This window comes from Cataglyphis hispanica, chromosome 22, assembly GCF_021464435.1.
Source record: "Cataglyphis hispanica isolate Lineage 1 chromosome 22, ULB_Chis1_1.0, whole genome shotgun sequence".
NCBI lineage: Eukaryota > Metazoa > Arthropoda > Insecta > Hymenoptera > Formicidae > Cataglyphis > Cataglyphis hispanica.
Window position 1 is genome coordinate 3,351,593 of NC_065975.1, and position 24,113 is coordinate 3,375,705.

General features: G+C 33.0%; 1 protein-coding gene across 1 annotated transcript in view; it reads left to right on the forward strand.

Annotated features, from left to right (window-relative positions):
* The first annotated feature begins 315 nt into the window (after window positions 1–315).
* Window positions 316–24,113, forward strand: part of LOC126857719 (uncharacterized) — a 136,538-nt gene continuing 112,740 nt past the window's right edge. Inside the window, exon 1 of the mRNA XM_050607414.1 lies at window positions 316–329. The gene's annotated coding sequence lies outside the window, so the exon portion shown is untranslated. The remainder of the gene's footprint in view (window positions 330–24,113) is intronic.

Sequence of the window (24,113 nt, forward strand, 5' to 3'; positions counted from 1 at the left end):
TATTTCAACGTCGCACGAGCTCTTGTTATACCGGAAATATATCCCTAAACATGTCTTCCTATCACAGTCCCGAGAAGAGAGCCTCGTCCCTTCGTCGGCCACCACCTGCCTTCCGCCCCCTAGTATAGTCCACGTTCGTTCCCTCTTCGTCATCCCCGCCGCGCTGTAGCTCTCCGGTCGTGTGTACACGTAAACGCAGAGGGGATGGAAGGCACGTCTGCGCGATGAGGACCGGGATACGAGTGAGCCTCTTTCGCGGGGGATCCGACGTGCTTTTCCACCCTCGGCGACGACAGTCCTGCCGCACCGCCAAAACGTACCACACAATCGTGAGTAAATTTGCAAACTCGCCGATCTCTCTCGTTCTATACCACCTTCCCCGCTGAGTTCTCTCTTTCTCTTTTTCTCCTTCTGTCTCTTACGATGTGCCCCCCCAACGATTCTTTCTCTTTCTATTTTGTCTCGTTCAATTTTTCTCACCGCTCCCTTTCTCTCTCTCTTTCTCTCTCTCTCTCTCTCTCTCTCTCTCTCTCTCATATCTTTTTCTTCTTTCTCAAGTTCACGTCTTTTACCACTCATCGTCGCGATTTTACCTCTCAATTTTCAATCTCTGCGAAAAGGCCCCGTGGTACGCGCCAAGTGGCGAAGTTTTCTGTTCAGTTCACGCGCTCATCTGGAAGACGTCGCGTATAAACGCGCTTCGTGTTCACTTACGGTTGTCGGAGCAACGAAGCTAATCGCGGAGAATGATTTTTAGAAAATGCCGACAAGTGCGATTTATAAAATCTTTCGTTTCCTTGATCCGGGTTTACCGTTATTGGGATAATCCTTAAGTTTGCGCGCAGACTCGCAGTTATGTGAGATAATCATGCTGTTTGTTATCATTAAGAAACAAAATTTGAAAATTAACTTTAGAGGTTCAGGATTATACATATAAAAAGAGAGAGAGAGAGAGAGAGAGAGAGAGAGAGAGAGAGAGAGAGAGAGAGAGAGAGAGAGAGCAAATAAAGTGCGAGTCGACAAGCTTCGTTTTCTTGATCGGGATTTGCTGCTGATTTTTATTGGTGGCAAATCGTTTGGCTTTATCGCTAAAGCAATCTTACAATGCTGTGTAAAATACTTTCGCATCATTTACCGTTGTATATAAGAGAGGATTCTTAAGATTTACGTAAGCTACATTTGAATAACTCTCAACTGTCGTCTTCATTTTTATAAAGAGTGTATCTTGAACTAAAATAATATCTCGAGATAATAATGTGAATGAAGAAGTATCTACAATTCTTGCTCGAGCGCTTGTTATTTTTTATCGTTTTAGTAAATCTCTTAATTTTCTTGTACTCACTTAATTTTGCCAAGTTTAGAATTAAATTACACGTTGAAGTGAAAGATGCTGCGTGAAGTTTCGTATAATTTATCACTATAACATTTTTCAGGTTTAAATCTTATGTAAATTTGATTCGGCAAGTATCTTTCTTACGAGATGATAGATTTACTTAAAGTTTATTATAGATCTTAATCCGTTATCAATGTCATTATTCCGCAAGATAAATTCAGGCAAAGTTAGTAATAAAGTCTTCATGGAAATTTTTTTCAAAGTCGAGTTAACGATCCGTAAACTATTTTTATTTCATAAAATATAGATATTCATATATCTGGTTATTTTTTTTTTTTTTGTAAATCCAAAGGATCTTGAATTTGTCATTCATGTTTTTTGTTCTTTAATAATTATTTTTCAACGCCGCGAAAATAATCTTTAAAATTATGTGACACTTTACTTTAATCTTGGAGAACAAAATAAAAAATCCGATTTATAACTTGTGTTATGAAAAATAAAATATCAAATACGATGTAAAGTACGAGAAAGAAATTAAAAAATTTATTTATTCTTTTAATGCAACGTAAAACTTTTTGTAACATTTTTACGAGAAAATTAGCGAGATTCAAAATTCAAAATTCCAGAACTTTCAAATGATATGCAAATAATAGTCGCGCTATTTTTACGAGGATTGGAAAAAGTTAATTATACAAGATGTCGGAAAAAAAATTTAGTTTGCAAAAAGAGAAAATTAAAAATATATATATCATGGACGACATATGGATCAAACTTCACAAAAATCACGATCGAAATAAAATTCAGAAAATTCTCATTTCGCAACATGTCGCATTTCATAGAATCGTGTCGCGCAGGTGATTTGGTCAATTATGGTAGCGCGGTATCGTCGCACCGGCTGTGTCTCGAAAGAAAACGAAGAAATAAGGACTTCCGTTTCGACGGACGAAAACGGTTCGCGATCGTCGGAAGTTTCGAACGATCGAGGAAACGAAGTTGGACGAGCGCGAGATTACCGTGCCATATCGGATGTTCTCTTGTTTCGCCGTCGGAAAAAGGAGAGCCAGCTGGTCGCCTACCACGAGTCCTACTTCCGTTAAAACTCATCAGATCTATCTATGTATATCGTCTATTAAAATTCATGAGAGCATTCTCTCGTGCGCGAAGTATGTATTACAGAGAGCGTCCCAAAACCATCAGATGTCCTTTTAACCGCACACTTTTTTTTTTTGTTATTTTCACTCAAAATTCAATTTGTTTTTTAACGAAAAAATTTATCACCACACTTTTTAGCTTTATACGATTTTTTCAACCACAAATAAAAAGCGTGTTAAAATAAAAGATACTTAAAATTAATTGAAGAATACATAGTTTTGTGTGTGTGGTGTTCATTTATTATTTTAAAATTTAGTCGATAAAGTGTGTTTTATTTTCAATCGGTAATTATATAAAAGCTATGGTTAAAGAAACATCTGATTTTTGGGACACTCTATATAATATAATATATAAACAAATCGAAAGCTTGGATCCCCTCACGGTATACGTTGTTCTCCCTTGAATATATATATACATAATTATATCTAAATGTGATTCACACGATAAATATCTCAGCACTACCAAATCCACTTGTGTATGCAGTCGTTATAATTATTCATAGATAAGAAATATTCTGTTAGAAAATGTTACATATACATATAATCTGCATATATAGTTTACCTGTGCAAAATATTTATCAAATATCTCTAAAATTTCAGAGAACATATAACAATATAATATATAACTACAATTAAATCTTCGTCGTGGGGTTTGAAAGAAAGACACGGTTTATCATTTATCGAACCGTACACGACGAGTACAAATGAAGCGTTTAATTAACTATTTTTAATAACTCTCATCTTTATGGCAAATAGAAAAAGTAGGTCACGCATAAAATGAAAAAAAAAAAAAAAAACATACGAGAAAAAACAATGACCTAGAAGAAATATTTCATACTCATAAAATATCTATATTTTTAGGATCGATCTCCACACTGTCATAATATAATTGGTGGGAGGGGGGGAGGAGGAGGGAGGGGGAGGTTAAAATATACAAGATCACAAAGAGGCGATCGCTAACACTAAACCTAACTTCTGTGACGAACAATTAATTGTACACGTGTCAACGTGGAGCGAATATCGCGGAATATTGTGGCAGGTGAATATATTATACATCGGTATACAAAACGCACTATGGATTACCGATAATAATTGTTCGACGAAAATCCATTGACGCAGGGAGAGCTTTATGTGAGGGTTAGACTAATAATACAACGTAATAATGGCTTCCCGCGCGCAACGTTGTAAAAGATCATTCACGAGTCTGTTATTTTGATGGATCCTAAAGACCACACTGTAGGATATAGAAATAACAAGCTGCCTTGGTCCAAAACATAAATACCGATATTTAAGATAATTTACAATTATTATTGAATAACAATGTAAATTTAATTATTATTTAATTATTATTGAATAATAATGTTAACAATTATTATTGAATGATATCGAATCTCTGTTAGTCAATCTCGATATTTTTGATTGTATTTAATTTTATATTAAAATCATATATTCGTCTTGTTTTTCTGAATTTTTTCATTTCATATAATTCACAATCTTCATCATTTGTAGCGATTTCAATTTTTGCCAATGCGTGGCCTCGATAAAAAAAAAAAATACAAATAAACAATATAGAATTTACTTTAATAGATGAAACGTCATGCGATTTTTCCTGAATTTTTATAATAACAAAATATAGAAAATATTTCGCTTTATAAAAATATTAGTGAAATAAAAGAGGCGAATAAATCTTGCACACATATATTCAACATTTTATATAATATCTACGTTGCTTGTATAATATAATATTTGACTTGATTACGGTGGAAGATAAAAGATATGAGAACTTTTTATTCAAAAATCTCGCGAAAAATTTCAATAAAGTGACATCGCGATTTCAGCATTAAATGATTATTGATGATCGACGAAATCAAAAACATATCGATTGTGCTTCAAAATAAATCGTGTCATTATACCGTGAAAAAATATAATAACGTTAAACAAGATCGTATCGACGCATCGATAGATTCTATATCCTCGAAATGGATAAAACGGTGACTCTTCCGATTCGCTCGCGTTCCGTCCGGCTTATCGTCGCATTTCATTCACTTCTATCTGCTTGCGAGCTATGCATTTCCGCCGATAGCGCACCTCACTGTGGCAACGTATATGAGTTATTCCCGAGGGGGGCGGATATTTATTATGTTCGAGATGAGCGCAGCAAACCGATATATATAGGCAATAAAAGGTGCGCTATGCTGACGATCGACAACGGTTGTATATAAAACGGATCAGTATCACAATAAGTCGCCAATATTGGCTCGCTATTTCCGCGGTGCATCGCCGGTTCTTCGTATCAATACGCAAAATCGTGAACAAATATTGACTGGAAAATATTACGTCGTCATAGTCGGTCGGTGGTGGACTTTAGCTTGATAGATGAGCAGTTAGGTACATAACGATAGCGTAGGCGTCTCCCTCGGATGCATCTCTCTTCAAGAAGCGTTCCGACAAATTATTATATACGTGCGAAACGTTGAAAAATGATGTGGCAATTTTCGCTGAGAACGAAACGCATAAGAGTTCCATGTTGAAAATATTTTTACAATAAAACTTTTTACATATTCTCTAATCCGTTATTTTCTCGAAATAATTATAATTCATATAAATCGAAAAATTTATATGTATATATATATTCATTTTAAAATTATTAATTATTTTATTAACAATAATATTAAATTTTAATGTATTTAAAACATTTATAAATTATTATTTATAAAATATAAAGATTTTTATTCTAACTAAAAAAAAAATTCATATATAATATACTGTATAATATTGTATTTTATAATAAATAACCTAAAATTGTTTATTTATATATATATATATATATTCATTTTAAAATTATTAATTATTTAAAAAATTACAAACATATATTCATTTAAAAATTATTAATTATTTTAAAATGAATACATGTTTGTAATTTTTTAAATAATTAATAATTTAAAAAATTACAAACAATATATATAAAATAATATATAAAAAGTTTAAATCATTTTCCTAGCGTGTGTTATATTATTTGCGAAAAATTTAAATCATTTTATCCCGTTGATCAATAACTTTAAAGCTGTTACGAGGGAAAAACATGCTGTTTATCACAACAACGAAAAGGGAAAGTGCAATACGCGATGTGTCTTTATCGCTCCTCTTCGCTTCCCCATCGTCTCTTTAAAGCGCTTACGCAAATACGCAGATAGTATCACGACGGTATCAGGGTCTGCCGAATCAGCCGCGTTAAAGGCACGTGGCACGTGTCGCTGCTGAATTCGCTTCGGTGGATAAGCATATCTGATAGAACAAGATGGGGAGAATAAGGCGATCACGAAGTGCAGGGCACGCAGAATATCGACAATTTATTTCTTATTAGCCTCCACAGTGTCTTTCGTAGCGACAAGCATCGCGAATGACCCCCTTCGTCGTTGATATAAATTTATAGATTAGTTTGGCAAAACGACATGAAAGGAGAAATTTTTTTTTTTTCGAGTTGAGACAGGATTACACACACACGCACACATTTGTAGGTGTTTTTGAATATGAAAATATCGATCAGCGACTACGAAGAGTAATACCGTAAATGGGAGAGAAATGCGTTTGAGGAAAGGCACTTTACATTTGCTCAGAGATTTTTCATTTGTCCACGCGATGCTTTACAGTTGCAGGAATGATAGATGATTTCACCGTGATATAATATCAATCATATATATTTCTACCTTCCGTCGTATTTGATTATAAATTATTACTTCTTTTACGATTTCATATATAAAATGAAAAAGAAATTTAGGATTTATTTTTTTCATCACCATTTATATTCGTATCATGTTTTCCTCATCGCAGGATGAGATGATTATTTTTTTGCGGCAAAAAATATCTTTTTATTAAACAAAATATTTACACAAATAATTCTTCAGTACAGAAGTATTGGTAGAAAAGCAACCCACCCACACAATCGTGAATGATATAATGAAGATTAGAAAAAAGAAGGCAAAATTATTTCGAAAGAATTTATTTCAAGTTCATTTTCTTGTAGCAAATGTCCGAGGCGTAGGTACTTTCTACGGCAAATTGAAAATTTGTTTTCCGAAACACAGTGCAGTATGTCCCCAAAAATATTCTCATGCATGCATACTAACGGGTATGATGCATCAATGGGTCGACCTGTTTTTGTCCACAGTGAATATTGGGCGTTAACGTTTAATATGATTTCAAGCTTTTTCCGTATGAGAAACCCGCACATATTGCGGGTTTACAACGAAAGAGCATTAAGTGCAAAAACATTGCTTTGTGATAAACGAATTTTAAAATACGGATATTTCTAAAAAAAAAAGAATCTATGTAAAATGGATTTAACGGATTTAGGAGCATTTAGAAGATTTAATATTTTAAAATTTTTGTGGTTTTAATACACGATAATTCGATATTTAAATTTTACAAGAGAGATGCAAAATCAGTTATAATCTCTCCTTTTATAACAATAAATATATTTTTTTATATATGTATATAAAATAAAAATATGCAGAGGAATGATGATAGCAATTGATCAATATTTTTATACTAGTAAAAAAAGTTAGAGAAAATTATTTTAAATTTTTTCCTTATTTTTTAGTAAAAATAAAAAGTAAAAGAAAAGTTAGAAATATATTTAGGTTTTACTGTAAAAAAATCTTTACAAAACAAGCATTTATTTATATTTTTAATACTATAAATTTCTCTCTCTCTCTCTCTCGCTTTCTTTCAAAAAATAAATTTTTATTTATAAAATAAATTTTTTATTGATAAATATATCTTTTATTCCACATTAACTTTTATTACAAATTAATCTGATATTTCGCAAAGATATCGAAATCGAAAGGGACATTCATACGTATTCGTTTATATAGTATTTTTCCCTCGTGTATCTACAACGGCACTTTATACCTGGCGAGAGACAAACTCAATTTCCTAAGCGAAGTTGCGTTGTACGCAGGTGTCGCATCCGACGATGGTCCGACCGAGATATTGTTCTCTGTGAAAAGCAAAAGCGAATTGTGCCCCGGTTTCGCCTCGCGATATCGACCGTTTAGGCTCTCGTCGCTGTATCCCACTATCGCAGATTCCGGTTATACAACCGCTATTTACGATAGCAACAGCTTCAATTCGCGAGTGTTCATAAGCTCACGTCTGATGCGCGTATTGGCGTACATAAAGGACGGTAGGCTGAATGAAACATGCGTTTCTATGAGAGATTATATTGCACACACACTTGTATGATACGGCAGTCAGCATTCAATAAATCCAAAAAATATTCTCGTTGCTGATATAGATCACGCGATCGATACTATAACTATAAAATTAATTTTTTTTTTTATTTTCGATATTAAACAAAATTACATTTAATAAATTACAATATGATTAAAATAGTATAACTAAAATAGAATTATTTTATAATTAATTAAAAGCACACAATTGTAGTATACACATATTTAGTGCTATGAGATATATTATAAAAAATTATGTAAAATAATATAAAATAAACAATCACATTGTATACATCCTAATATACATCCTAATAATCATATTTTAAAAAGTTTAATAAAAAAAATAAAACAAAATAAAGAATTAAAAATAAAATTAAAAATATAAAATTAAAAATTAAAAAAAAAAATTATATAAAAATAAAAAATAAAAAAATGAATACTATAATTATAAGAATCATGTATATTTTTCTTATTATAAATTGTAATTTAATAAACTACATATTGTTGCGAAATTTATTGTAATCGCGAATTTCCTTGCAAACAACGAGCCTTGCAAAATGGCGATTATATGATTTTTCCCTCATCGAATATCTGTTATAGATCCCCGTTGTTGTAGCTTCAATTTTACGTGGCTCATATCTCGAAAGTAATCCTTCGGAAGATAATGAGTTACAAGCATTTATGTAACGCGAGTACGCCTCGCGAGAGCCCGAAATGCGAGTCGTCGTTTTCTTTGATCGACGATGCGAGATCAAAGGCACCGTTCCTTCGGAGCGTGGGTTCTCATTATCCACGGTGACACACACTTCGCAGTTCTCTCGAAATTGTCTTGGCTGTGCATTATACTGACTTAAAGCGCGATGTAACCACGATAATGTACATTTACGATGATTCTAAAAAAAAAAAAACGAAACACCGGAAAGTAAACGTGAAAACTTGGAATTTATAGGATAAACTCCCAAAAAAAATATCACAATAAAGTAACCAAATTTAATAAATTATTAAGATACGCATGAAGTATCAGTGATTTAATTGTAATGTTTTTTTTTATCGTCGGGAATAATTGTACACAGATCATATTCTTTCGCATGAAAATCTAAACTCGCGCAAATTTCAGCCCCAATTTCCATTCGTTTCCGTCGTTTGACGCGTTAAAGGGACAGCTTACGGCGTCACCCTTAGATAGGGATTTCAAATTAACGTAAATTCAATCGATAAAGAGGCTCGGAGGCGCTTAACTGGCGCAAAGTTTTTCAATCACTTGTGTAATCCATGTGTTCGATTGTTACACGGCTCCCAAAGTCGGCAAAAAAAAAAAAAAGTTATCGTTAGAAAATGTTTATCCTTTTCCGCGTCATTTACAGTCTCGATGAGAATAATCGTACGATTTAGATATTGAGCGCAATTAATTCAGAAAACGTCCCAAGACACGGAGGAGTGAACAATGTATAGATCTCCAGAGCCAAGTAATTCCGGAAACAATTTTAACACCATCAAAAATCAAAGGTGCAATTAATTACATTAACGTAGTTTACTCTAACAGCGATCGTTTGGAACCTTTTCGAGCAAACACGTAAGAAAAATAAGAGAGATGAATTTTTTCGGAATGAAGGAAAGTCTCTTTTACGTAAGTAACTTTAATCAGTGTTCTTTTTTTTTTATCTAAAAATATAAAATAATAGTAAAAAACTTGGAAAGTTTTGTTGTAGCGCGTGCGATAAGCTGGCTTTAAAAACTATTAAACTACGCCGCATATATTGTGAAAGTTTGCAAACGATAATTTCTCCTCGTAAAGCTAAATTATATTTATTCTAAATCGATCGAATGCATTATAACAAGTTTATAATAAAAAAATTACTTGTTATATCAAACGATGGATAAAAATCTGCGGATTCAATCTTGATCTAGAAGATGACAATAAATTCAATATACCAAAAATTCTCTCATTTATCATAAATGCGACAGGTTTTATATCGTTAAAATTTGTAAATTATTTGCTTCTATGTTACTTTCTATATATAATCAATATAATAATTAATTTTATAAGATTAAAAATATCACACAAATATTTAATTTTTTTTACCAATGAAACCGATCATAATAAGGCGCGCGATTATTTGCATCAAAAGTTTTTTCGTCTCTGTTTTAATTATCGCGGAGAATGCGCGGGCCTTAAAGAATCAAATTAAATTATGCATCTCGCGATTCACATCATCATCGCTCGAACATTTCGGCTTTATCGGATTCTCTCGGATCCACCTGGATTCTTTTTCTTCGATAACTCGATAGTCGTTAATTAACCGCGCAGAGCTCACTAATCGAATAACGAGAGGAAATGTGATTTATCGACGGGCGGTGTCGGTCGACACGTTGGAATTAATAAACCGACGATGACGGTTAACGATCGGCGTGAATGATTTGTAACGGCACCGATAACGACCGGCGAGGCAAACCGACGGACGGGAAAAAAAAAAACTGATCGAGCTACGCGAGAAGCTCGCGAGTTTTGCGCAGGACAATATTAAATTTAACTTTTTATTTCGCCTTGTTGCAGCAGCCTCTCTCTCTCTCTCTCGTTTAACCTACTTAGCGTCGATTAATGGATTTAACGGTGATGGACTAGTAAGGGGGTAGTAGTCAATATCGGCGAGAACGAGCTTTGATAAAACACCGCGACGGTAATTATAAATTCTCGCTATCCCGCCTCTTTATCGGTGCGAAAGGAGTTGTAGCAGAACAATAAGAACGGAACGAAGAATACGTACGTCCTAGTTCGAGCGAGAGAAATTACAGCTGACAATTATACTCATCACGTTTTTGCGCTAATGGCGTTGCCAGCATCATCGAATATTGCACGTGGCTGAATATCGCAGAAAATAAGAATGATTAGCACTCACAATTCCATGAGTTAGCGAAATCTTTGGAATTACTGAGCCATTTTTGCAGTTTTATTAACGAGAATATATTAAATCTGTTTTGACAAAATGATAAATATATATTCGTAAATTAGATCAATAAAAAAGCGAATAAATGAAGGAAATTATTTATAATGAGTTTCGCAATTATCGAGTCTTAAATTTAATTAATTTTGAAATTTATTAATAAACAATTGTATAATAATATAATTATATAATTGTTTTTAATAAATTATATAATTATATTTTTAATATATAAATATATTGAAAATCGTGAAAAAGGATGATAATTTAATTGAACTGTCAAAAAACATTATTTAAAGAATACAAAAAAATGATTTAAAAATATATAAAAAAAATTATTTAAAGAATATACAAAAAAATTATTTAAAGAATATAGAAAAAAAAATTATTTGAAGAATATACAGATAAAGGAAGTAATGAATTATTTAGTAACTTTTTATATAACATCGCAAATACCTATATATATATATATATATAACATAACAACTCTATCTTTTTTAAAGAGAGAATCAATGTAATCTCTCTATCACTTTATCCATTTAAATATTTATAAGATTAAATGGGGAAATTGATAGGCAAAATATAACGATGCTGTTACGTTGCACAATTGCGAGAAAACTCGAGCGATTTCCCTTACAAAATGGCGTGATAAAATAATTTGCTCAAATTTGCCTGAACGAAGTGATGTAATTGTTACCGACAACGCGATGATCACACGTAAATGCGACAAATAAACGCGCTTCCAGCACATCCATTACCGACAATTTCCAATCGCAATGTCACGCGATTATCTTCGTCAACTTGTTCGAGGCCAATATAAACGGACATCGTTTCGCGCAACGCGAATCCGCACGGCCGCAATTGAATTATAAAATTCATTTCACTCACGCTTCGATAATATATTCACATATTAAATGGGCAATATATTATTGCGCGATCCGAGAAATTGATATTAATTTGCAAAACTGTAACTTGTAAAATATTTAAAAAGCTGTATCATCCGCATCTTCATTTGCACTAGCGAAGAAATAATATTTCTCGTTTTATCAGGAAATTTTTGTTCGAAATTATACTATGACAGTTCATTAACGTGTTTAACGCATTGTCATCCTTTCCATAGTATTTCTCTGACAAACGAATATATTTGAATTTAATGGAATTCTTTGTGTGACTGAAGTAACAATAGCTCATCATATTTGAAGATTGAATATTCGGATAAAAATATTGAATTAACTATCTTATTATTTTTCTTTCATTTTTTTTTTGACATAAATGGAGGTATAAAATTTTATATCACGTATCAAAGTAAGTAATTACGCGAGAACAAATATATGCTTAGATTTCTTATTTATTGAATTATGTTGCTATTTTAGAAGCCCGTTTAGCGTGACAATATTGTGCATCTGTAATAAAATGCTCTCGTAAGCGATGCATAAAATAACTACGCGATGCATAAAATAATAAATGTCTTTTACGTCTTTTAATTACGTCTCGATAATTTTTCTCGAACGCATAAATTCCCGACATCATCTACGGTATCGATGATGCATTTGTGAACTTTTTCACATCGTGCAACTCAGTGCAGAAATGTCAATGCCAATCACAGGCGTGCACATACATTCACGCACCTGTTTAAGCGGCGGAATAACTTTGTCGGTGAACTAAATCAGTGCGCACACTGATTAAAATGTTCTAGTTACAACTCTGCGGCTAATTGAAACAACAAGTGGCACGCGCCGTCCTTTCCACCACCATCGCAACAATGTAACTTGTTATTTAAAGGAAAAACATCTATTAGCGAAAGCAATTATTGTTTCATTAATCGGGAGATTGTACCAACGATTTTAAACGAATTGTGCCTCTTCATTTGTCGATTTATCGACGACGATTACGTGCGTAAAATTTTTCAGCAATATAATCGCTATCTACATTCTTAGTTTGATAATCGTTTAATCTTAATTTATTTATAATTATGAAAGATATAGTAGAAATACTTGTTACGAAAAGTGTACGTTGACGATGAAAAGAAAAGTGACTTAAGCTTATGTCGTCGAACGTGAAAATCCGGCAAACCAGATTCGATTCCTTTTTTCCCGAGATAGGAAAGTGGCAATTTCCGGGCAAGATTTTGCCCTCGTCGTCAAAAATTACGAAGGGATGAAACAAATCTGAAACATTGATATCAAATCGCCTGTCACGATAGCACACGATGAAACTAATATCACATTTCAAGCTGGTTATTTTATTGAGGAGATTTAAGTTTACTCTAAGTTACTTATTTTTACTTACACGAGTAAAAATTATTACGGGTTTTTTTCTGAATTCTTGCTGAAAACTTTTGAAATTATATATTTAATCTTTTTTTATTTATCTTCATATTTTTGTATTTCTTTATTATTTTAATTATATTTTTTTTATTCTTAATTGTTTTAATTATTATTTATACATATTTAATAAACATTTTAATTATGAAAATAAAAAATTATTTTTAAAACTAATATTTTTTTCTAGCATCGTGAATTAAGAATTTTGAAATAGTCCCTCGAGGAGTTGTTTTAAATTTCGATCAAGTTTGAGAAAGTTGACAACCGGAAGAGTTGGAAAATCGTTCTTGAAGGAAGTTTGCATCTTTTGGGAAAATAATAAATGTTAATGCTCTCTATACAATTTTATCGATTTATGGAAATTTTAAAAACTCCAGAGAAGAGAGAAAAATGTTTTAATGTGTTAGTTCAAAATAGAACAGATAATTAACATAAAGGAGCCAAACAGTGAGAATTAATTTTATTATTATTATTATATACTTAATTTTATTAAATTAAAAAAAAACAAAAGAATTAAATACATGTGTAAAGCAACACACAAATTATTCCATATTATATGTATAAATGATGGAGATGCATCTCGCAAACTTCTACTTTCACATAGCTAATCGAGAGGAGTACAGCTTATAATTTTGATTGTAAAGGGCGCATCGTGGATTTACCGCATAATGAAACCGCCGTAATAATTGGGGCCCCTGTACGTGCAAGCTATACGCGGTTTTCAAATATTTAGCGCAAGATTGCTTCGCAATTATAATTAAACGCGTATTTATCTGCATATTTCGTTAATATCGCGCGCCACAATTGTGCGCCGGAACAAGTTTTAATCCGACACATTACAGTCTCGAACTTTTCAGGATTATTAAATATATATATATATATATATATATATATATATATATATATATATGTATTAAATCACATATTAAAGCGGCAAATGTTTTTCCCGCGCAGAATTTTTGGCCATGTATTTACAGTTACAGAGCCAACTGCATTACCAAACTAACATGCATCACTCTATCAAAAAATAATATTAATTGATGTGTCTTGTTGGATATTCTTTGATTTATGGAAAATCGATCTTGTGTACTAAGTTTGTAATAAATCTTGGATGTTGACATTATATGAACGACCTTACATAAACTTCGCATTGGACCAGTGACTCTTTGACAAGCGCAATAATGCGCCGTGATATTACAGAGCTGCATCGTAACAAGAAGGGCCGTAATAGCGTACCATAACGAGCTGCTGCTTAAATTGGATCAATATAGCTTACGAATAAAAGTCACGCGTTCTAGCAAAGATACTATTAAAAATTGTCAATCAGAATTAATTACTCGAGACGATTTCTCGGTCACTGTCAGATCCGGGTCAGCGTCAATACTTCGTTGTTAAATAAAATGATTTTATTTATCGAGGCTCGCGTCAATTTGATTACGATTACGTCACCTTTTGCCATACGCCATTCGCGGTATCATATGTGCGAACTGAAAGATATGTCAAAGGCCGAAAGACACTGACGATGAGTCAATATCAGTGCTCCTCGTCGCGCGCCGCCACTAATTGGGAGCCTGACATTAAAGCGTTTTGCTTCGCTAAAATTTCGAGCGCGCTTCGCAAGCCAGTGACGTTACTTTGATACCGTTGGTTTTGATGTAACTGCAAATCATTTTACCGCTATTGAAACTAACAAACTCCACGATAAGCTCGTCCAACCACGCGTTACGGCACACGTATGAAGCGCTTTGTTGTCGACTGAATTGAACTAATTAATAGCTTTCTCTCGCGTTCTTTCTCATTTTCTTTCCCCTTTCTCTTTTTCTCTCCCGTCAAACGCAGTCGAAACCTTGTATCATTTCGTTTCGTTTCGCGAGAAGGAGAATCAAGAGAATTCAAAAAGTCAGTTCGCGGTCGTTAAAGCTCTTATATAAAAAAAGTATAACGTATTTTGCGCGCGAGTGCTTCATAGAGTCGTTAAGCTAGAAGCTTTAAGTATTTTTGAACAGATCAGAGAAGATCGATCACGTTAATCAAATCTTTTCTCGGACTATCAGACTGCGATGAACGAAAGTATTAGCTTTACAACAACACTTTAGTAAAGTTTTTTTTTTTTCTAGGCGTAGAGTATCCGCATCATCGGATAATTTTAAATTCGCTTCCTTAATTTTACCACAGTTTAGAGGAATTAAATCCGTCAACTTAGAATTAAATTTAAGCATCATACAGCGGGAGAACTCGGTCGGAGTGCAATAAAACGAGAGGAGCACTATACAGGGCAGATGAACATATACCAAGGATTACTATCGTAATTGGAATTCATGGAGATCTCAACTCTGTGTAAAAGCCGACTTACACCGTCGGAAGTTCTTCGTTTTTTTTTTAATACAGCCAAACGCCATCGCTTTAATAAAAATTCTCAGAAAAGACGCGCTCGACAAAGAAACGAGGCGGCCTCGTTAAAACATGTGCCCTTATATGTTGTATCGCGTTCGCGAGTTCATTTAGGAATCTTATGCGATACCTTTTCATCGGCGTTATAACCAGCGGAGCGAAATTAAATATGTATGCCTTCGAGACAGGGATAATAACGAGCTGGGTCATCTGGGTCGCTACCGTGTTACGTGTTTCCGGGGAATTTTTTTTTTTCCGAAAATAATTCCTGCGTTTGATGAGCGCATTACTCGTGATTACGCCGGCTAATTGTTGCCCTATAGACACGCGAATCAGCGGAATTTTCCGAGCATGTTCGATGCCAAATATTTGAATTATAAAGAATACCTGGAATCGTGTTTCGCGGTATTGTTTTGCTTTTTAGTTACACGAGAGAGAAACTTCTCGTTTAGACACAACGCAGCCCGATAATATTTCAATTATCAAGAATACCTCTGACGTAAGTGAACGTATTGATTCCAAGGCGCTCGCTTTATTAAAAAAAGAGGAAATTATGTCGTATTAAGATTGTTTCTGAGTTGTCAATTAAATCTTCGGGACAAGCGCGGCGTGATAAGAAGCGTTAAAAACTGCTGTCCCTCGAATCATAAATGAAAGAGCGTGATACAATCATTATGACTTTTTAAATGGAGATATTATTATATTTTGCAAAGAGACACAAATTTACATTAATATTAAATTATTGTAAAATTTAAATATGAATATCCGAATATTGACTATATTTACATTTTTTTATATTATTATTTTTTCTTTAATTGTATATTTTTTTCTCATTCTCTCTCTCTCTCTCAGCAATTTGATTTAATAAACAGTTGTCATAATAATATAAAATCGTATAATTGCAATGAAGTTGCTCTCAGAAGTGTAATAATATTCTTCGTTAATTTAAACTGTAATATAAATTCATAAAGTTAAATACCGTTAGGAATAAGAGATATAATATTTCACAGTACACGTGGAAGCACTATCGTAAGTAAAACGGAAAATCCAGTTGAGATACTTGTATATATAATTAATTTTTCCATTTTTAATAATACGAAAAGATAGAAAAATTTATTATATATACAATTATATTATATATTAATATTATTATATTATATATTATATATTAATTATATATACAAAAATTTATTATATATATATATATTTCAATTATTTCTCTCTTGTATATATCTCAGCGTCATTAATACGTCGTTTTCCTTTTTTAAGTATAATATCATAATTAGTAAAAAAAAGGATAATGATGATTAAATTATTGATAGATTTATTATCGATGCTTTCTATTTTGAAGAAGAATCGAAAAAGGAACGATAATCTTGTTCAAGAGTTTCTATAAGAACACAGTCTATAAACACTTTTCTCTTCTTCCCCTCCCCCCCCCTCTCTTTCTCTCTTTATACATACTTTTCTTCGATTAGACCGGAGAATCTTTACTTCTCAACTATGTTCGAAATCTCCGCCTTAGCATTCAACATTGACTCATGAATTTAATCGCGAAAGATTTCGATCATGGAAACAATTTTATGCGCGCTCGCATTTCTCTCTCTTTCTGACTTTTTCATTTAAAATCTTTTACCGTAAAATTTCGGAAGATATACGAATGCGAATAATTAATACAGAACTTTTACTCGATTTATTTTTGACAATTTATAAGTAAGATATCCAAATGCAAATAAGTAATAAAATCTCGCGTTCTTTCAAGTTATACATTGTAAGTAAATTTTTCTTTTCGATACGTTTATTTCGACTCAGAGTTCAATATTCAAAGTATATTCTTTTGTTCAGGAAAATAATATATCGCAGCAATACATCGTAGAAATTTGTCTATATTTTCGATGGGAATTACGACCATATCACACACGCGAACGCGCTTGAACAAAAATGCAAACGCTGCAAATGTCAGACGAGTATCGTCGATAAAAAAACAAAAAAGAAAAATAAAATACAATAAAAACGGTGAGAAACAAGCGATCTGCGTGCCGCTAAACATCAAAGGGCCGAATTCGCTCGGCTGTTTTCTGCAAAGCGTCGAATTTACAACGACGTTTAACGCTCTTACAACACGCCGCGACAACAAATAGTGAACCTCGCCATATTTTCCAATCAAAAAAAAAAAAGAAAAAGATAATCGCGTTTTCACCTGTATGTCCGATTTTATTTCACTGCGTTATTTCATTCGATGCCATCGTAGGTTTCCGAGAGAGTTTATAACTCTCGCAGGAGCGGAGGGTTTACGGCTCGTCGACGATTCGGCAAGAGGTGTTGTTTTGTCGCGTAGGATGCGGAGCGTGTGTGAGAGAGAGAGAGAGAGAGAGAAGTTTTTATCCGGCTAAAACGCGCGACGCGCGCTGGAGATACACTCGGGACCGAAGTTTGCGACGCGCGGTTTGGCACGACCGTTCTCCAAAAATTACAATTTACGAACCAGCCGAGAGAATTGTTACGGGAGCCGAGTATACGGGTCGATATTGCGCAATTGCGCGGCAGCCACGCTGTTTCGTCCCTCTTGCCGATTTCTCGTTGATTAAAAAGAAAATTTGAACTTTTTCTATGCTTTATCAGGAAAATTAAGAAAGGAAAAAGAGAAAGAAAAAGAAAAGTTAATTATGTACTTATTACTTAGTAACTTAAGTAGAGTTGGTGAAATATAAGAATCTTAATTAATTAATTTATTTATTTCAGAGTTTTGCTTCCGCATAGAAGAGATTTATTTTTAATAAAATTTTGAGTTTTCCAAAAAAGGGTATTGTTGTTCTAACTTTTGCAAATTCTTTGAGATGTCAGTCTAAATATTTTCATATGAATAGAATATCAATAAAGGATGGTTGCTTTTGAATTTGATGGAAATTGGTAAAAGGGTTTATCTTTTATGAAATTTTGAATTTTTCAATAAATGTCTGTGCATGCTTTAGCTTCCACAAATTTTGAGATATCGGGCTAAATATTTTTACATAAAATAAAATCATTAAAGAATCATTAAAGAATTGATTGGGAATCGAATTTGATGAGAATTGGTGAAAGTGTTCATTTTTTATAAAATTTTAAATTTTTTTAAAAAAAGATTACTGATGTTATAAAGGGAAGGAAATAAAATTATGAGGAAGCAAATTTTTAATTTGCACAATTTTCTCACTTGGTTTTTATTTCTCAACGCAAATGCAAATTTCTTCAAACTTGCATTCCGTGATATTATTATTATATTCTGATAAAGTAATGCAATTTATTATAGCACGAATAAGAATTTAAATACAATAGCGTGTAAATATTATGCGAAGCAATCATTACGTTACAATATAATTTAATATGTATTATTTAATTATTGTTAAATAAATCTTCGAGTTTATGTGCACGCGTTTCGCAATGACAATCATTTATGATTCAATATGACGAGAGACTGAATAAGAGACGGAGATTTATCGTAACGCGTGAATCAACTATAATTAAATTCAATCTAGTCAAAACGTGTGAACGCGCGCTACAGTGTATTATTTATTTAAACATGCAGCCTCTCCGTTTACATCGCCCGTATAAATCAAACGATATTTTCCATGGCTGTTTGCATTTTTTGCACGGTTTCAATCCCAGCTGTTCATATTTAATTCATAGGAAGATACGAACGGCTGATACACAGGCCGCCGTGTCGTCTGTCGATATATGGGAGAAAAACGCCCGCCATAAACTTTTAAGTTACATTAATTCTCGAAGGCGCGAGATTTTCGCGTCGATAAATTCATAGATCGGATAAGCGTGTCCCAACACACCGTTCGCAAATCTAGACGAAACGATCGCGTAATATAAATTAAACATATATTTCCATTCAATTTTCACTTTATTTACAAGCTACTTGTGACGTGGATTTGTGTCTCAAAATGTTGTAACCAGATGTTAATATTAAAGAGAAATATAATCGATCGCAAAATCTTGTACAGAGAAAAATAAGGATCTGAATGGATCAAAAATTTGTAACAGTTTTAAGAGAGTAAAGGATTATTTTGATGCGTTTCAATTTATTTCAATTCAATTACCTTCTTTACATTTAATTGCTTCAGTCGCATCAATTCTTTTCAATCCCATCTTTTGTCGCACGAGAATTTTAGCGTGCTTATTTTAGCTTCGATAACATCGAGATGCGGGTACAATCAAGGGTTTACCTCGTTCATGGCAAATGAGCGTTGACGCACGTGGGATGGGTGGTTTGGAGGACACGCGGCAGCGGTGGCTGTGAAGTGGCAGGTGACATTTCCTCTCCCCTTCCTCCACCCCTTTTACTTGTTGCTTTTCTTTTCGTGGCGTTTAAATAGGCCGCGTTTCCCTCATTGAAAAACACACGGTGAACGTCGCGTCGCGGCTGCTTTTAAGAGCGAGGAAAAAAAAACGAGAGAAAGTCGAGAACGTTGCACGCAAGATTTCGTATAAAATTCGTCGCGCAAACGTCGAGAACGTTTTAGGATGTTACGGCATACGCGACGAGTGGCGAATATCAATTTGGAGCGACACGTGCGAATTAGTAGACGGGAGCGGTGATATTGTGGTGGCGAATCACGAGAGCAGTCGGGACTTCGTAAAGTCGGCTTGTTGCAATCTTGATTATATCGCATTCGAACCCTTTAGACATCACGCTCTATATATGTCCGTGACAACAATCCGTCGCTTGATTTGGCTTTGATACATTGCGGATGTATAGCCGACTGAAGATATCAACTCTATGTGACAGTCCTTAAGGATTTCAGATGATTTATAGATAGGAGAAAATTAAAATATTAATTATAAAATTAAAATATTGATTATATAATAAAATAAGTTAAAAACAGAGTTGTATATCAATAATTATGATTCTTATTAATAATCGCAAATTTAAAATATAAATATTACATTCGAGTTTAATAAATTAATGTGTTCAACTATGTAAACTCTCGAAAATTGTAAAGAGCTTTATTATATTTGATAAATAATAAAGAATTAATTTTTTAAGCTTGACTTAAACACGACGTTTGATTAAGAAACTATAATCGAGATTCGACACGCTCAGCAAGTAGTCGTAATTGGCTATAGTCAGCCGTAAAGATTTACTTTGACATTTACTTCCAAGATATATAAAATTTATTATTTTCTTGAATTTTATCCTCTTTTCTAATACTAAAATTTACAATAGCAGAATATTAAAGAGAATATAATATAAAAAAAATATATAATAAAAGCTTTTCGTATAAGTAAAACAATGAATTATTCTCCGAGCAAGTATATATATGACACATTAAATTTTTTTTTAATGATATACACCAACTCTCACATCAATACCTTTTTTATATCATTAAATTATACATTTTTACCGCCGCCTCGTAATTTATATCAAAACAATAATCGACGACGATCATTTGCAAGTGTGAGAAATTAACTGTCAAATAATAAAGGGCGTGAAAGAGGCCGGTTAAAAATTCATAATTGCGTCCAATAAATCAAGAGCGGCGCAATTTAAAAATTAATTCACGAAGCTGCATAAGTTATATGATTCCTTAGGTGGATAATTTGTAACAAAGTTTGTGATTACATTACAGTACGCAAGAAGGAAACCGTTGTTTACATATACGCGCATATCGTATAATCTATTGCAGCGTGAATGATGGAGGTAGAGATAGAGAGAGGAAAAAAGTGCGATCCTTTTCTTGCTTTTACTTATTCATCCGCCTGTTTTATTTAATTAAATAAAAAAAAAAAAATTAAACTCTTTAATTAAATTTTCGTCAACGGTATAAGGCAATCTCACGGATTTTCCTCTCCTTCCGTTATTTACGCGCAAAACGGCGTAATCGCCTTTATAGGTCGCGACGTCATTTTTCATATCGGTTACCTCGAATTTGGAAAATCTGGGCACAATTCCATTTTCCATTTTATATCAGATATTTGAAATCAAATCTTTTTTCTTGCTCCCACCGAGTATGGACGTTGTGATAAGAGAATATCTTTTTTAAAGAGAATTATCGATATGAGATATATTTTAATTATATGACATTCTTGATAATATAAAAATATATTTCTAAACACTATCACACATATATATATATATAGGAAACATATTAAAATATATTTATTAAAATAAAATATATTAAAAATGTACAAATATAAAGATGTCTTTGTATTTTTACTTACAGATTGTCTTTTTTCTCTTTTTTTTTTTTTATTCTGGGTTTGACAGATCGGTGACTCGGTTCTGATACAAGTAAACGTAGAAATTCTTTGCTCGGCATATGTGAATCGAGTCCTATTTTCGCACGAGTCCTACTTTCGAAGGGAGATGCGGAGCTAAACGCGCGACGGTGAATGAACAATGTTTCCTGAAACGGTCATTTTCCCACGACGACATAAAGAAAACCGATGAACACTTCGCGAGAACATAAATAGGCATATTCTAGAGCTACGTACGTCTCCTCTCCCCTCCTCCCCTCCCCTCGCTATTCGCGAACAACTGATGTATCTTGCTACGCATGTAGGCTGAGATTGACAAGAAGCCAATACGGAACGATGGCACATAATAACACGTTAGTTTGCATATTAATAAATAAATAAATAATAAATATATAAAGTAATAATAATATATAAAATAATAATAAATAATAAATAAATAAAAAGATATTATAAATATAAGTATATTGTGGAAATTCCACATATATGGCTTTCAACTTAAATATTTAAGATATTTAAAGTAGTAGATAGTTACGGAAATAGAACAAAGTTTTGCTTAAAACATTTTTTTAGGAAAGCCTTCTCCCTCCTCCCTTTCCAATACAAATACTCCATGTAACAAGAAAAGTTTCAACGTACACAGTTGTGTCTTTTATTTTCTTAAAAGTTCATATCGCTTGATTTATTTAGTTTCTCAAGTAACCGCTTCGATAGAATCGTTATAGAATTATTGTGAGTTTTAATCACGGAGATTATAAAAGAAAAAAAATATCTTAAACTCGGACCAATTTTCAAGAATCTCGCCTGGATGATTGCGGATATTTCAAAAAAAAAAAAAGGAAAAAAGAAAGATATTCTCAAAAACCACGACGTTAACTTACGCTTATTTTTAGAGAAAATGAAAAATTTGTCAGAGATAAACTAAGTTCCTGAAGTGAAAATTTATCAGAATATAAAATTGGCGAATAAAAGCTGGCGTTAAAAGACAAAGAGGGAGAAGAAACTTATAACTGGAAAAATGCTCATCGTATATTTGAAGGATTCTTGCAGCACATCTCGCCACTTGACAGATCTCATTATATAAGAATATTTAGGGAGCCAAGTAGGTCAATTTCGAAAGAAGACGAATAGAAAATAGATCATTGTTGCGAGAAAATCGAAGTAAAAAAGCAGGAATATCGTCTAGTAGACATTTATAACACGCAACGTTTCTTTCCTCAAAAGCCCGGAAACACAAAGTGGACACAAAAAAAAAAATAAATCAAATAATACCGGCTAGTAGCAAATTTTCATCTTTTCACAAAATTGATTGAAATCGAAAAAGCCGCAATGGGATTTTATCCCTTTAGTTGGTAATGTTGTATAACACTTTATTCGGTTTATATACAGTGTGAGTTTTCAGAATCGAGACACTTAAATATCTCGAAAGCAACGCATTTTTTAAAAGAAAGCTTGAAACAAAAGTTATTTGGATTTGAGGGGCAAACGTAACAGCGTTATTTATTTCTGATTCGATGGATTTTCAAAATTATTTCAAAATAAATTTTATTTTATTTTTTTTTTTTAATGGAGACCCTTATTTTTTATCTCATATTATTATAGGTCCTGTTAAGAACTAAATCAAAACTGTAATAAAATATTTTTTTATTAATATAAAATATTTTTCCAGTTTTTTTATATTTTAATCTGACATATTTTGATATAAAATATAGAATATCTTGTAAATTTAATTGTCGATAATCTTATCGTAATGCTTTTAAGCATAATAATGAGATGAATCAATTGATGTAAAAAAAAAATAATTGCTTAAAAAAAGATACATTGTAAATAATTACGTATTTTTCCTAAATTTCTCTCACTAAACAAACTGTTAAGTCAAAAATTAACAAGTTAATTTTCTATTTATTATTTCATTAAAATTTATGCCACCTTTTCGGACTAATAATAATAAGTTGTCATTGTTAATCATCTTATTTCCATACTTTGCCTACAGCATTTCAGACTTTCACATTAACGAAATTCACCCTCCAGTACATTCGCTTCCTATGTTAATACGAATTAACATAATACTATTACACGGTTCGACACTTACGAGTAAACTCAAGTATTTTGCGAGTACCTCGCGGTGAATAACCGTGACCCAAAGCCCACTTCTTAAACCTTATTCCACCGCGGAAGTCTCCGCACCGTCGAGGTCTCCACGTTCCCGGAGAGGACTCAGCCCGGAAATGGACAAAAATAAACAACCCACCCTCTTTCGCTTCTAAGGAAATGAAAGGAGGACTCTCGTCTACGCAAAGGAGCGAACGATTAAAGATCGCCGGCTAGTCGTGAGAAGTCTCGATTACCGATCAACCGAGAACGAGAGAGAGAGATAGAGAAAGAGAGAGAGAGAGAGAGAGAGAGAGAGAATAAAAAAAAAGGAGACCAAAGAAAGAAAAACGAATCGAATGGCAGTGGGGTAGTTTCAGGGACGCATGAGGGGTGACGGCGGCGAAAGGGAA